The sequence below is a fragment of the Varroa destructor genome, unplaced genomic scaffold, assembly GCF_002443255.2.
Source record: "Varroa destructor unplaced genomic scaffold, Vdes_3.0 BEIS01000003.1, whole genome shotgun sequence".
NCBI lineage: Eukaryota > Metazoa > Arthropoda > Arachnida > Mesostigmata > Varroidae > Varroa > Varroa destructor.
The window spans coordinates 40,446,141-40,463,549 of NW_019211456.1; the positions used below are offsets into that span (position 1 = coordinate 40,446,141).

At 39.5% G+C, this 17,409-nt stretch overlaps 1 long non-coding RNA gene across 4 annotated transcripts in view; it reads left to right on the forward strand.

The window, feature by feature from the left end:
* Nucleotides 1-17,409, forward strand: part of LOC111247297 (uncharacterized) — a 125,198-nt gene that overhangs the window by 64,184 nt on the left and 43,605 nt on the right. The window contains exon 7 of one of the 4 annotated variants that reach the window (XR_015325336.1): nucleotides 13,683-15,903. The exons of the other annotated variants lie outside the window; for them this stretch is intronic. This is a non-coding gene — a long non-coding RNA (uncharacterized LOC111247297). Of the gene's footprint in view, nucleotides 1-13,682; nucleotides 15,904-17,409 lie in introns of those variants that run through there. 4 annotated transcript variants of the gene reach the window in all.

Below are 17,409 nucleotides of genomic sequence, written 5' to 3' on the forward strand. Positions count from 1 at the left end.
GCAAGTCGCTCGCTCCGAAAATTGAGAAATGCTACACTTACCACCTAAGCGATTGTGAAAGTTCCTGCAATCACCAATTTATCTTTTGGCTGATATACCTGCGCCGAATGATGCACGTTCACTATGTGCTTACAGAAGTGCTACCCGTCACAGCAATACGCGTACTCGAATTTCTCCGTAGAATCTATGAGAACTTATACGTTCACCTCTCACTAATGAACCACAGATACGCAACTAAACGAATATGCAACAGCAGTTCGCGGAATGGGTTTTTACATGATGAGCTCTCCAGTTTCTGGGAAGTGGGTTTTATGGATAGTCAGCCGATCGCTGTCGATTAATATTCCCACGTCCAACGACCGATTTTGTAAATAGATCTCGCCATATGTTCATTATTCCGCAATACCGAATCACAAGGACAATTACTAGAAATCAGAGTTGTTCATAACGATCTGATACAACGGTCTGGTATAGGGTTGTCGTCGCCCTTTAGTTGTTGTCCTGGCTTGCCCCTGTGGGCTTTTATTTTTTCACTCGTGACTCCTTCATAGGGCAACGGCTGTTGCGACAAAATGTTTGGTTTCTCAGACGTCCCACAAACGGTACCGTGTCATGTTGTTATCAAGATTTGTTAACACTAGGAAAAAAACGACACAAACGGAGAGAACTCTGTAAAAGGCGAAGGTGCTTCTAACTTGTTGATAGACTGCTGCCAGCAATGGACAGAATATTATGTTACTCAATTCACATGTATGTCAGAATGCGTCAGTTAAATGTAGCTTACTAACACCTGTTAATGTTACGGGTGTACTTAAGTATGTAAGTGAACTGTATATCTCAAGATTGCACATTTGCACGTTCCGCATTACATAAATGTGGGACTCGTTCGAAACGCTTCTTTCTGCACCTAACGACGTTGTACTGTATATTTTTGCTGCGATTTTTTAACTTTACGAACAAAGTTAAGTTAATAAGTTTGTTCTAACAGCGCGCTAATGTTTGTAATAATGACATCGTAAAAATTGCCTCTTAACTCTATGGTGACGACATGGTGGCGAGGCAGCTCATTGTGCAAATTGCTACCTCTTTATTATGGTATAGGAATATAAATTCGATCAGATCAGACCTAACTGATTATACGAAGGTTCAATCAGATCAGATATAACTGACTATATAGTGATTAACAAAATCAGTTGATTTGATTGAAAAAATTGGCGGATTGACGTCAATTTTCCATTTTTCACGTGACCCACATCTAGGGATAGGGTCTGTAAAGCCGACGCAAAGGAACAAGCCAAAAGTAGGAGGCCAGCGCGGCCGAATGTCACAGTGCGCATACGTGTCTCAACATACGGTCTAAGATCTTACGCGCTTTAGACTAGTTTTTCCTTGAAGGTCGGCACTCTGTGCCGAAACCGAAGTTTCTTCCCTTGAGGTCCGTTGACGCTTAAACGCTTAGTTTTATGTACTCTTGAATGAGAACGGACGTCAAAACACGCGCCTTCGTCCAGAATTGCACAATCCGCATTGCCGTGGCTTCGGAAATGCCGCAAAGTCTTTTATGTCTCTTCTTTATGTTTCTTTCCTTTATGTCTCTGTTGAACACGTGCCGGATCTCATCACATTCTCGAACCCGCGCATAATACTCTCGCGTGAGGTGGTACTTTCCATGGAAACCGCTCGAATGGACGAGTCTAAAACTCATCCCACGTCGGCCTGCTGCCTACAGCGACGAAGGACCAGTAGTGTGTTGAATGTTACAGGAGTCCATAAGCAGTTCCGAACAGACGCTTATGCGACCAGCGTAAGAGACCTGCTGCCTCAAAGACCCTGATTTATTGCCCTGGCATCGTATAGTTAAAACATAATATCTAATGGCTACAAGTCTTATACTTTCTAAATTTTCAATAGAAATCGCAATGTTCCTGCTTAGCCGACCACCTTGTCCATTTTCGATTTTACCAGTCTTCTGGCTAGCACCATTCAGTTTTTTCACTCGACCACCAATGGTGCCGATTAGTAATATCACAAATGCGATTTACTTACTTCACACCTCGTCCTTATAGGGCAATACCTAGGAGCTGACATATTGTTACACGCTATAACACTACACACATTGAACAACCAAGCCTTTGGTTGAAAGAAGATAGGAGCCTCTGCCTCTAGTTTCGCAATATTACTGAAGAATTATATACACCTGCATCATGTCACGTAAGTAAATGGAGCCCTACTTCGGAAGTTAAAAGAATTAAGCATGTGCATATGCGTTCAATAATCCCAAAATATCCCGCACGATCTGCAAACATCTGGACGCGTCAGAAGATTACCTGCGATTTCTTTTCTGCCCATAGCGAATACGCCTAATAAACGTTCGCCAGTAAGATATTCAGATCCCGTGTGTATTCCTAGCAGGGATGTATGTGCCTTATCGAACCATGTGTAATTTAGCAAACACCAATCTTGCAGAGGCCGGACTTGGCAGTTGCAACGCGGTCTTGGAATAATCAACTTGAAATAGTTGCGCCGTGAACAGCTATGCCTCCGCTAGATCCGCTTGTTTGATAATGAATAAGTAATGTAAGTGTCACGCCTTTGAACAGATCATTGCCACTTTGTCCGTTCGGGTGGCAGGGTCCGATTTTCCTAACCTTGTTCTATTTTGATCAGGATACTTATCCAAGAGCAGATAGGCTTTCACCTTAGCAAGTCGTTTTGGAAGCCTCTGCTTGTGGTGTTGTCATGTTATGCTGATCGGGCGGTATCTTAAATGATATACAATAGCATAAAATCTGGATAATCTGTTTAGAGCATCAATCGACTTAGCTCATGCTTCTGGTTAGTAGTATGTATATCTTCCAGTGGATTTATAGTTAATACTGATCGAGAGTTTAATTACTAGTAGCTTGAGGGACACCCGTAATGTTATTCATCATAAGTCGTCATAAGTTGAATCATAAGTCGTTTCATTCAGGTTAGCTTGTGTAAGCCGGGTTTTATTATTGATAATCGTGGCCATCGCGTTGTGTGGGTCCCATCAACGAGGCCTTTCATCTTGCTAGTAGCTTTCTTATTTAGAACGATTGTCATCAACTGGATTGACTCATTGGGCTCAATTATCCCACTATCGATCTTATTGGCTACTTCGTTACCTGAAAAAGTTGCGCCGTGAACAGCTATGCCTCCGCTAGATTCAGTTGTTTGATACTGAAGAAGTAGTGACTTCATCAATGATGGCGATTATCGCAAAAATCAGGCTCGGCCAAACGTCAGTCCCGAATGGGATTTTATTTGGCTAGGCATAATAGGTTCAATTCCGAGCTTCAGCACGCACTGATCGTAAAGTTGTTTATTCGTCTGGTAGGTATTAGGATCTTTCCGCTCCATTTTAGTGTGAAGTCATCGCAAGCGGATGGAGATAGCGGAGGAGACGGTTCAGATTGAGTGACATGATACTTTTTTCAAAGTTTTGATAGATATTTGTGTGGACACAGATACTAGAGGACTCGGTCATGTTTACACATGATTTTATGACACGAATTCAAGCTACACTTAACTTGACATGACATTAACATGCCTTTAGCCTGGCCTACCTCTGGCCAGTCGAACTTTCTCTAAAATCGAGCAGTTCAACGAAACGCTTAAAAGATTAGCGTTGACATTTGGAAAAAGTATTGTCGTTCCATTATCGTCTGGTAGTGTCCTTTCAGTTAGTACTTCCTCTTGTAACACGACAAATTAAGAACCATTAAATTTCCATTTTCGGTACAATGCAAGCGTTATGTACGTTACCCGAAATAGCTCTCAGGAGTTGGATGGGTCACCGTTCTGGGTATCACTAAAACCCATCCCAGTCCGCCAGTAGACGTTTCTATCGGTTGCAAACTTGTAACAATTTTCGCCGAAATCGTTCACTGGTTGGATTCATTATTTTGTTACTTATATGAAATGAAGGTAGTAGTGCCAATCGCCCGTTGTTTTTGAAAACAAACATTTTTCACAGTAGCAAGCGATACTAGCAAAATCATCGTGCGGCAATTTAATTTCGAATCTGATTTTATAAACTCAGAATGTATATATGTCAAGCTAATTGTTATGGTGGGTTGTGATGCTAAATGCGATTAAGCCTTTGTGTGACGACTTTGGGCGTGGGTCATCGTTCGGTGTCCAACTAGAAAAATCCGGTGAAGAACCCAAGCAGAAGAAATACTACATCGAGCTGCATGTTAGAATACCTTATAGTAAGTGAATTTGTGCATGAGCAAATAGCCACAAGTCCTAGATATATAGCTTAATGATATTATACGAGATAATCTACTTACGATAAGAACATATTGTACTTCGGATCTTACAGGATCCGCAAACAAGGGACCCTAATTTAACTGAAAAATCTTTCAAATTCAAGTAGTTTGGCTCATCTTTTTTGATTTGAAAATTTTCATACCTTCACCTTTTATTAAGGCTCAAAAACGCTTGAACAAAGAAACTCTTGAACGATTAATAAAATCGAGGGAAACGTTCATGTTTCGTTTTATAACTGGGTTCGAGTGTTTTTTTTTAACGACCAGAAAGAAAATGGCCCAAAAGTGTTCGGTTGCGATGACTTTAGAAGAGACGACTGAAGTTGAAGCCTGTCCAGTTAATACAGTGTCGAGTTGTGGACAGTTGCTAATGCGTTAACGCTCATTGTAATTCCCTTCTTCAGAAACCAAGATCCAAATAGCCTACTGAGTAGAAATGTTTCCTTTCGATTTATTTGTATGATTTGTTTGACATTGGTCCGTCCTTGACCGGTTCCAAGGTAGCGACCACTGCCCTCCTTCAACGAAAGGCTTAGCTGTAAAAGTTACTGTCCTTTAGATTTGCCTTTAACGATGTATCTCCATTTTACAGTGAATGTAGCCGTTCGAAATGGTCCTTGATTCGTACGTCACGATGACACAGGCATGTTCGTTTAGCTCGCTTAGTGAGCTATCTAAATCTTTGTAGTTTTCTATGTTTGTCGAATGTATTCGGACACTTATCGTAACTCTTGCGTTCGCATTTAAAAGCCGTTCAGTCGACCCGCGCAACATCTATCCAACCGTATTGCGTTCATCTATGTCGCCACTCTAGTTTTACCTTTAGATACCCGGACATCGCCGGTTGCACGACAATCCTGGATGTAGCATATATACGTATGTTAGTAGCATACCGGTAACATCATATTAAATAGGAACGTCCCGCCACTTTTCCAAGTAGCGTTCCAACAGCTCGTCACGGCGTCATTCATTCGCGTTACCGCATCTTCGTTGTGGTAAATCTGTCCACGGGTCTTCTCCAACAATCTTTTTTTCTTTTACACACGAATTTAACAGATTAATCGCCCAACTGAAATGATTCCATCTTGATTTATTTACCAATAGTCAAAAGAGCGGATGCACACATCTTACTAATACGATTCTACACTTCTATAGTCTGCCAACATTAGATAACTTTGTTTTGTCGATCCGTCCATTTCACGATGTATCTGCTTGTATTAGTCAACTGTGAGGATTTTATTCTTCAAGCGCTCGATGGCCAATACTTAAAATGGCATTAGGTCTTAATTACGAGGTCTTGGTAAAAAAATTGGCTAGCACGGTCCCTACAAGGTGGGCACTTGTTATTAGATCGGACACATGAGTAGCTCTAGTAGAATCTTCACCGAACTTAGTTACTGTGTTAACTTTCAATAATTGTTTACAATGCATAGACAAATAATTATAGTTATGCAGTAACTTCATCAACTATTAAACTAACTTTTCATAGTATAACATATTTTTTTGAAGCCCAACTATTTGAGGCTGATAAAAATTTACCTTAAAGTAAAGCGATCATTACAATTATATGCTCAGTTTATCGCCTAAATATTATTATCTAGACTCTTGTATGATCCCTATTATGCTGCTTCGAAACAGGCGGGTAATATATCTATGTTTTCGTATCGATTCGCGCTTACCTGCTAATCTCTGAAACGTGCAATGGTCCAAGTTAGAACTTAGGCGTTCACACACGTTCCGTTTCGTGTTTGACGTGACGAGCTCTCTGGCGCAACGTTTGGTGGCATCGCTGAACGTAAAATTCGATCGAATCATCTATTTATTTAGGTGATGTATCTATAAACACTGTCCGAGTATAAAATGTATGCAAATATTGCCGTTCTAATATAGATCCGCCCCGATTTGACGCTAATGGATCGGCGCAACAATTTCGCATTCGACATATAAGAAAGCGGCCGCTATAAATTTAAATTTAAGTACATACATTAGCCTATTTAATGTTACTCTTAGTAGATACTAACGAGACAGTTCGACAGGGATCATGACCGTAAAGAAATTGCTCCTTTCCCTTTGTATACCCGAAGGGCATCACATTAAAGCTTGATATTAACTGGGAAACATTTCTATGCAAATTTCACGCCAGCTAAATACGTCCAAAATATAGACTGTGTTAGCATTGGGAGCGTCCAACGAAAGCTTAACAATTCTAATTACATATTTATAAGGCAGCGGCAAGGCTATTATTAGGTCAAGCGGAAAGTAACATTCCAACGGGTATTTCCTTTAAGAAACGTCCACAAATTGGCTCTGAAATCTATGTTAATCGGTCTTTGAGACAGAAGTATAACATGCCCTTTTACCTGATTTAATACAGTTGATGCTTTTCCAATACTTTGATGTTTGTTACTACTTTTGTAGCAATGTATGATCGTGTATGCGCACCCTAGAACTTCTATTTTCGCCGCTAGCCTTTCCATGATATTGAAACACTTACCTATTTTGTATGTAATTACTCAACAGGAATGTTTGTCTTATAACTTACGCTTTGGCTGACAGTCCGGCGTCAAATATACTGATTATAAGATCACATTGAAAATTAAAAATTGGACATGCTGATACTTTGGAGAATTTCGAAAATGTTTAAATCTTATTATAGTAATGTTTTTAAATTGATGCATAATGTCGAAGAAGTGCCTAGTCAAATAAAACTATGAAAAATATATATACAAAACAGAATAAATAAAATCAAGTAAATATTTTACGGCAGGTAAATAAATCGACATGCACTGTTATTGATTTCTAGTTCTACTGTGAAAAATCAGAGTAATTACAGCAAATATGTAGGTACAAAAGCCTCTTTCCAGAGAGGTGAAACGTTTCAGTCGAGATATCTGACATGATACTGCTTGGAAAAATCGATTTTACCACTAGGTGCGCCTTGAGGTTTCGGCAGGCAAATGACGTTTTTCTTCAAATGTCGAGATGAAACTATTCTAGAGTTGCACGGGCGTAAAGGGAAGGGTTGAAAATGAAGTGCTTAACTTTAAGGTACCGTTCCGCTAGGTTTTTCATCGAACAAAAACACTTAGATTAGGTCGTTAGTTTGTATCGTTATGAAAACGCTTCACGCAGGCTAGTTGAAAAAAAAAAACATTATATATAAGCCCAACATCATGAATCATAAAATCATTGAGTAATAATTTTTAATGGTTACAATGATTTATAGTTAGAAAAGGACTTCAGGCTGCGAACAGTGCTGCATAGATTTTTTTTAGGCTAGCAAAAGTGTGCACCCAAAGCGTTGTTAGTATGATATTGCTTGTATCTTGTTTCATTGTACCTGGATCATATGAATGCATGAAACTGGCGTCCTTCCTTTAAGAAAACAAGGACTACTATTTGTAGGTTTGGCAACACTAGTACTTGAGTATGAAATACGTAGACCTTTTTACTTAATGAAGCATGGAAGTATAGAAAAGGTCACTTGACCTGACTGTCAAACGCACTCTACTCCCAGGAGCTGGTAGCTGCGTTTACGGGAATGGCAAATGGCCACAAAATCGACAATGAGTAAAAAAAAGCTATTTTAGGTGTTATGCTGAATTATGTTTGTATTTAGTAATTCAAATTACGCTATAGCAAACGTGGAATCAATTTTCCCTTCAGTTCGCACAGGTTTCCTTCTGCGCTACATATATTTTGCTACCTTAAACTTGGTTTGTTTATACACATCCTGGTCGTACGAGTTGCTCGCCGGAAGCAACCCTTGTATTTTTGAAAACACGAGGTTTTCGAGTAAGTTATAAGTGGTGGACCTATCGTCCGATAACATTAGTTACACGCAAATATTTTGAGCGATGCCTCATTGGGAACCTATTCATAAATTTTTGCTTAGGTCACTACTCTACTGGCTGTTTCCATTGAAACACCTTTGTGTGATTTGTTCGGAAAACGATGGACTTTGGAGACATCTACCCGTACAATATATGTCGGCAATTCAGTAAACAATGAGGTTTTGTACATAGTCGTGATAATTTTTTGTCTCTGCCTCTAAGCTCCAATTACTTTAATACGTTGTAGGGCTAGGATCTCGGAAGCTTGTACTTTTTTTTTTTGTGAAAATTCTGCGATACGGTCGTTAGCGTCAAGTACGCTCTTTACAATTGCAAACTAACTGACCGATAATCGGACACACACACACACACACACACACATATATATATGTATGTATATATATATATATATGCGACTAGTGCTCATTTATACGAATTGATTGAAGTCAACTGAATCCGGTTCTCAAAATAATAGAGATAGTCGACTGATATACTTCCAAGCGACTAAGTGCGTTAAAGCAATCAGGCGTAGGCGTGTTCTAAATGTGCGCCAACGGATTTTCGACCCAAGTCCCAATTTGCTCATGTTTGTCCAAACAATAAACTCTAACTGCTCGCCACCGATAACCGTAATGAGAAAGCCCCTTAGGCCATAGAACAAGATCGACAGATACAGCAGAAAGCACAAATACAATGAACGTGTTCCACCGACCACAAAGCCTTAGGAAAAAAACTCTCATGAAGAATCGACAGCTGCTTTCAACGAAGATGTCGTTACTTTTGTGCTAACCGCAGGCGGTTCTCATTGAGCGCCGACTGTTTTTCATTGCCGCTTCTATACAAAAATAATTTGCCAATCAAAACTATCATCAATGTCACTTCATAGAATGCCAGCCCCTAAGATGGTACTTCACGTTGTTTAGGTGAATCAGAAGAAACACCGTTACGCTGGCAACGTCCAATGTATTGCTTCCACGTTAACAAAGAACATACACTCCAGTTTATTAACAATTCAGACGAGTTAAAAATGTTTCAAGTTAAATCTATGCGATGGCTGTTATAGGCCGAAGGCTTCTTAGGATAGGCATATTTGTATGTATGGTACACATATTTCAATTAGAATATTAGAGAAATTACGTTTTTCAGTGAGCTTTATATTGTGAGATTGAAGGAGCTTGCGAGGTTTCTATGCAGAAATCCTTCTTAGCAACCTAAATTAAGCAACTGTAGTCAAACGCAGGCGTAATTGTATGTACTACTGAATTTCCCTACATCTGATACCTTGCTTAGGTTTGCGTAAACCTAGAGTATTTCAAGCGACTACGTACATATTTTGTTTTATTATATAGAGCGATGATAAATATATACCACATCATCTTATTGACCCCAAGTTACACTGTATCATAAAGTTTTATTAAGCACATCTTGGCCTGAGTTTAAATCAAAGTGTGCGTATTTTGATTGCGCATATTAATCACACCAATAAGGCCACCGCAGAGTTTTTGAATCGAAATTTCACCATTAAATACAGCTACTCCACCCTGTGTTAACTGTCCCGTAATCACCCAACGCGAACGACTCACAAAATATATAGATTAACGTTTTAAATGCATTGACTTCTTATCGAACATTTATATACGCATGTTCCATTGCAGGACTCAAGTTAGCATTTTCCGAGTCTTCCCTTGATCAGAATACTTACCGGGGATCCTTATTAAAACTGATTGGTCTGCCTTATCACACAGGTGCGAATTTTATAATGTCAAAAGCCCGCTAAACTTTTTTTACGCTTTTACGACATGTCATGGCAGAAACTGGTTCAGGTTATATTAGCGTACAGTATCTTTCAGTAGCTTCGACGTATGAAAAATTTTTATTTGCAGAAATAGCTAGAGGCGCCACGAGCAATGGTCGTTCCAAGCGTAGAAATAAATATCGTCGTCGACGAGATAACAGATAGAATAAATTATTTACATATATACTACAGCGTTAGATGGCCACAACAGCTGTGCCACCGTTCTAATTCCTATCAACGCGAGAATTTACTTTCGCATCACAATTTATTCACCCAGATCATCGTTGAAGGTTTGAAGTTTGATATGGAACTTACTGAGTTGACACGAATAACTTTGCTTGACGCCGTGCCTACTGACAAAGAAAAAATCTATGCTATTAGATTGAGTTCCCAAGGCTGGAGGTAAATTATCGAAAACATTTTAGGCATCTGATGGGATTTGGATAGTTTCTCTATATTTTGCTTATTACCCGACAAACTTATCGAGTTCTGCTAATTTGTAGTAGAAATCTATATAATGAAGCAATAAAGGCTCGGTTAAAGTGCTGTGCATTCTGTACCGACACCATCTTCTCCGACTATCAAAATGGCAAATAGCTATTTACAATATAACTGAATATCGTAAGTGCTGTTGCGCTACCTCCCTTTAGAAGCGTCTGGGCCCTGTTTCTAGTAGGAGGCTTTATAAACTGTAAATCAATGCGACGGATACGAACACCTTATGTGTACTTTCCTCGATATGTGCCTCGAACGACTTTGCACTTAGGGGTCAACGATCAGATTTCCAAGCGTTTCGAAGGTATAGCCGTTTAACTGAAGCATACCAAAGCCCGCGAACTGGCCACCGGTCCTAAATTTCATCGCTTCGATGTTCTATGGACAAATTTCCAGGTCAATATTCATGTCATAGAAGGCTACAGTCGCTAGCGCAATGCAAGGTCATCCGAGTACATAATGGTCTTCACTCAGCGACGCTTGCTTGCTTGCTTGCTTGCTATTCGTTGTGGAAGCTCAGCGACTAGCTGTGCGGATAACATGGACTAAGATTGTTGCTTTGGCCAGTTTCGTTTATCTGAATAATAAACCGATGTTGGCTACCCCCGTTGATTAGTATAATGTTACTAGACTACAGTATGGCCTTGAGGAAATGATAGATTTTAGCGAGGCTCTATGCTATGTCAACGCTCGCGCTATGTCCAAGTATTTCAATCTACGACCACATGCACTCCAAAAGCCTCAAAGAGTCAAAGTGCGTTTGACATATCATTTGAGAATGGTGAGCTGACCGATAAGCTAAATCGCCGATTTAACGGGAAACTCATCGGCGTATTAGCGGTGTATAGTGGTTTTTATGTATCGGCTGTCGGAAACGAATTCCCAGCCCTAGGCCACCGACTGGACAAAGCTGTTTCATGCCTAGTTGCGTACTAGGATACTACATACCGATACCATAAAAGCCATATATCACGGCGAAAAACAGCCAACAAAATGAATGTATCCGTTTTAGGTCAGAATGACGAGCGAATAATTTTCTTAAGGTAAAATATTCAACACTCTTCTATCATGTTTCATTTCTGTGATTGTTTTTCTAAATGTCAGCTAAAGGTCTCACGTCATAGAGATACATAACTAATTGACAGATATTTGTTAATTTTTTTTGTCGTATCTCTTACAACATAATTATCCTCATAGTCGGCTAATGAAAAGGTAAATAACATATGGGTAAGAAGCGTAGCAATTCCCGCAAGCGTAGTAATTCAATTATTAAGTATTCTATTCAATTAACTTAACACCTTAAGTTCATTAATGAAGCAATGGCGTTTAAACGGAAAACGTGCGATTTTTTTTTAATTCAAATCGTCAGTATTTTATTCTGTTTGCCAGTAAATTGCCTCGAACGTTACAAAAACGACACTTATGCTGATCAAGCTATCAGCCGATCAATCGTCGTACAGTATATATGTATCAGTCGCAATCAAAACTCAAGGATAACTTGATAATATTTTAAATGAAAATTTGCGAAACTTGTCACATAAGTCAAATCCTAATAAAAGCAACATATTCACTAACACTTTTACAGTCTCAACAAGCGATTGAAGATGGCGAAAACACAGTGCATCAACAGGACGTCACAGGGTGCACTTTCTAGCCTCTAATAGATATACTGCGTAGGGTACGATTCATTGACTCCGAGACCATTTTGCTTGTTAGCATCAGCAAAATTCTCCCTGAACGTACGTAGGGTGGAAAAAGGGATGACCTGCTACAATTTAGGTGCAAATTTGGGTCCCGATGACTAAAGGACCAGCGAGTGTCCTGCAGGGCCAGCACGTGTGTTTATCAATTTCCACTGTATTTATACTCAAGTAAACCCGAATCGTTTCGCGTAATGAGCGGCGTGATCGCACTATTGCCGTCCAAAGTTCAACTATATAATACTGCCACACACGATGTTATCTAGTCGAGTAGGCTGAACGACCGAATATGTAAAATGTGAGATGAACTACCCTTGCCGGTCACAGAGATTGCCCAAGTTTTATCTTAATTTAGTAAACTTATCCGACGCCAACAGGCAACTGCACTCGTTTAGATCAGCCGCTATTCCCGAGGAGTCATCGAATTCCCATGCGAAGGTAACTGGGCGAAATGTAAGGTCAACTTTGCCTTGTGACCCCCGCGGGGGCAACCTATAGTTAGCAGGCCGCAGATCTGATCACTAAAGAAATGTAGATTGATTTTCAAAACTGATTCTTTTTATTCGTATAAAATTGTGAAGTGCTTTATTCTCGCGTCACTTAGGGATATATTTGGGGAGATGTAATCGCATAATAATATCAATTGCACTTTTAAGTTAGTTGTAAAAGGCTAAAAACGTTAGTCGCATTTAAAAGAAAGTGTCAGTTTGACTTGGTCAGAAGATGCAACACTAGAATACATACCGCCACAAAGAGACCAAAAAGCTTTGGTTTGAACTTATCAAATTTTTTTTGCCAACAAAGAAAACTGATTTCAATGAAAGTTCGAAAAAAGATGACCGGATGAGTGTCAGCCTCATGATGTCCGTGAAAGCAGTGGGGCATAGCATTGTAACGAAACACAGTTTCTTCCCATAGCCTATTTGCCATACGCGTGACGTCTCAGCGAATATTTTGTGCGTTTTGGGGACGTACCCCAACCCGTTGTATTTGATTAAGCGATTCTGAGCACGATTGTACTACAGTGGCAGAATTTCATGATTAAACATTACTTGTCATATGCACCTGCGCACCTCCGCAACAGATCTATCTAGTCACAGTCTTAAAACTAGTTACTACAGCGTACTAATTTTGCTTTATTTTCGAACAGCCATTAGGAATCGATTTGCCGAGCTGGCCAAGGAGACTGGGTAAAGATAATATATGTCTTGAATAGGAAATTTATCTAATAATATATGGCCCAAGAATAGAACAAACACTGAAGTGAAAGAAAATTAAACAATGACTATATGCTGCATTATGACCCAATTTAAGCTACCCATCTAATAGTAGAAAACTGATCCGAGTCTAAAATGTACACTTTTATTTTTTACCAGTATTGAGAAATGTAGTTAGTTAACATTGTGGTGTCTGCATGAATACATTTAATAGAGAGGGGACCATTTCACACGTAGACAGAATTTGTGACGGATTAATGTTTTTGCTACGGTGGGTAAGGTAGGTGATGAAAAGAAAATGATGAAAATTATAACATTTGTCCTGCATATTGTGTCCTTTATAGTATGGCTCTACTGTTACAGCAGTCTAAAGGATCGTAGCTACCGCATGCTATCACGCTAAGGAGTGACTTCTTAATCAAAGCAGCTGTTATGTATATCTGGCCCGTGCTATCTTCGAAGATCAATACAGTCACTGTGACGAAAGCTGTCCGTGTGTTCAGAAACGAATTGTCAAAGGTCCTTCTAGGAAAATCTTCAGAAGCGAAGCGGAATACTCTTCAGCTTTTTCGATGTGGAACCCTATGATTTTCTATGTGGATTCTGATAGGCAAGAATTATTGTTCGGCTATGCTTATCTCTATTCATAAATCACTCTAAATAATAACGATCATGATGGCTATTACTCACGGAGGAAAGGGTTGTTCGATTATTATTAGGGGCTGTCTAGCAGTTATTTCTGTGAAATAGAAGGCGCTTTTCGAGACAAGCGAAGGCCAGAATCTGTTATAGTAAGCCAGCATTTTCGTTTGATTGGCCAGGCGCAATGGAACCTTTTACAAAGGGATAGTTTTATCGTGTTTCGAAAAAGTCTTATCATCGTAAACATTCGAGGACAATTTATAATTATTGTTATTATTATTATCGATGCAAAGCATAATTAGCATCAGTAATTCAGGTACACTCGTAATAAAATTTCGTTGTTCAAGCTAGATAAGTGTGAAACTGGTGCAAACTGTATATTTTTACGTGACGACAAAGAATCTGCTGCGGTATGTTCAAGCATTTTAATAGCTCAATCATGACCTCTTTTTTCCTCATGATCAGATTTAACTCTTGTTTCAATTTCAGCATTGCTTAGTATTGAACAATGATTCCTTATAATATCCTAGGACTCTTGAAATCCTTATAGAAAGTATGAGAATGCACGAGTAATGTTCTCGTCATGGTCTGATCGTTAGAATGGATAGTGATTAGTACATGCACATAGTCAGTGACCGTTTTATTCTATTGGGACGACTGCAGTTTTTCTCGTATTCCTTCACAGCGTATAATCTCGGTAGATATAGGTACTCTTTAAGCTTTAGTTACTCTTTAAGCGTAAGTTAGCAAAGTAGGACTATTAATTTGTAGAGCTTCGGGGATTTTCACAAGCATTATGCAAACCTGTGCTAAGTACAATGTAACGATTTTTTTGTCTCAAAACTATTACACATAGTTCATTTTGTCCAAGACCAAACAGCTGTATTTTTACTAGTTTCACCGTATCGTATACGTATTTTTATTTATTTAATTGTACATCTGTACCTATAAAATGGACCAAGCTAAATTTGTAGTATCGAGTGGCTCGATTGAGGGTGGAATCCAATAAAAGTGAAGTTATTAAGGAAAGAATCCGTATCGGCGTGAATGTAAACTAAAAACGAGAACGGATCGCTTTGCGATTACGAGTGAGTATACAGTGATTGGTACGCTTATTCGTGCCTCTCATGCTCTGGTAGAACGATTAAGACGACGCTTGCTTGTCCATGATTAGCAGTTTCATTTCGCATATCGCATTCAGGCCCAGAACATTCTAGGCCTCAGTGCCTGTCTGCATTCGTACGCCTCTTCACTTCTGGTGAAGATCACGTCCAGTAAAAGTAGCGAATGTTGAGGCTGAATGAGGATGCGTGGCAGGATCGTTGCCACTCCTACATGGCTAGATGCACTCCTGACCAAAGTTGCTTGCGTTTTTTTTGGCGTACTGAGCAAAAAGCCGTATCATGTCGTGTGATCGCAATGCAACATGACTTGGAGGCCCGATTATAGCAGTACAAGGGAACTATTCATAAAATACTTCTTAAAAAGCTGCTCATTGTAAAACTCAGTAGCGGAACAACAATGCCTTCTAGCAATAACATCGTCATTTGCATCGCTGCCTTCATGATCAACGTCCCGACACCACGATGACCAAATTATCACTCATGAAATCTCCTCAGTGCCTTGTTAGGGACTATGCTTCTTTATTCGTCAAAAACCAACACGAATTTTTCTTGGACAAATGCAGGTAACTTATCCGGGTGATAAACTCGTAGCCAGTCAACGAGGATAGCGACACTTGAAAACATACAATGTCTTAATAATTTCGTAGGGGCTTTTTTGGCAATTGTATATCGCGTTCTTTGAGCAACTTTCTGATATGCTTGTAGCATCGTACTACACTATACTGATATAGAGGAAGCGTTCTTCATTGAAGCAAGTACTAGATACACTAGAGTGCATACTGGTAGCAGCACTAACTTTAACGAACTATTCTACTTGTAGACGCTTACAGGCCAAACGAACTGCAAGACAAAGCCTTGAAAACAGCTAGTAAAAAAAGTGAGAAAGGACTTGAGTTTTGGTACGAGTGCAGCAAACATTCAGCGCCCCCTATTCAGATGTAAGTTGCACGATAAAAGTTGAGTTGTCTGTTTTTGCCAATAGTTCACACAACTGGCCTCTGTTTAATACCATAGTCAGTCATCTATCTTTGCTCTGCTGCTTATGACATTTGGCTCCAATGCCATTCATTCTGTCACCACCCGGAAAGCCAGTAGATGAGGTGATTTGTGTGCCACAGATGAATAGATCTTAATACACGATACTTACATATATATGTACTTAGGTAATCAATTTGACTCAGACTATATCTAATTCAAGTTGGAAATACTGTTTTTGTATGTATGGTTTCTTATTTCGTATACAAGGGCGGTATCGACGTTCACGGGTCAAAAACGCCTGCTGAGTTAATAATATTTCAAGTTGTGACGAAAAACAAATCGTAATCATTACCCGTTTTATTTAAGGCCTCTGTTATGACTTTTGTATGTCTAGATAGCCCCTGTCATTTGTACAATTTCTAATGTGTTCCCAAAAGTCGAATTAACGAAACGTAGCCAAGTTTTCTTTTCTTTCAAATAACAAAGTTTCCGATTTTTCCGCGAGCTACAATAATAATATGCAATATTGTTATGTACAAACTTTTTGGTTGATTATATCTTGCGAATGAGAAGTGAAGGATTACGCGGAATTTCCGCGGGTCCCTTTTGACTAGAGCAAATCTGATCGCCGGGTAAGTTGGCAATGATAAAACGATTGTATTGATCCAAACAAATTCTTCCAGCAACCCCTAATTTCCTTTAAGAACTAAAGCAAACAAACACAAGGAGAAAAAATTTAGATTGGACTCGTGATATTGACCTTGACAAACCTTGGCGTGATACACATAGATCCTTTTGTGTAACGTTGTGACCACTGGTTTTTGCGTAACGTCGATTCAGTAAGTTTCAATTTTATATAAAATTAAATATTTAATTCGGAACAACGAACCTTGGTTGAAATTATATATCTACAATAAAAGCATATGTTACCAGCTCAGCTTGCTAGCACCATTCAGTTTGGCCGACAAAGAGATAAAGTTCTATTTCAAATCGGATCCTTTTCTGGATCGATCGAAAAAGGCAGTACACCGACAACATCCATATAGAATACCTAATTTCACCCGCTACATCTTTAGCACGTAACTGCTAAACGAAGCAGGTATTTTGACTCGGAACGTGACCACGCCCGCCTCGAGGCCCCGGCTAGTAGAGAGTGATTGTCTGAGTGCAAGGAAATGGAAGAGGTGGCCAATGGCGGCCGTTTTCGTTAGAGGTCCCGTAGTTCTTCCGTGTATGTGTCTGTGCTTATGCATGTGTATGTGCAAAGTGTGAGCGTTTGTCGTTTCGAATGCACAGGATCTAGTTGTAGGCTTCACGATGCCGAAAG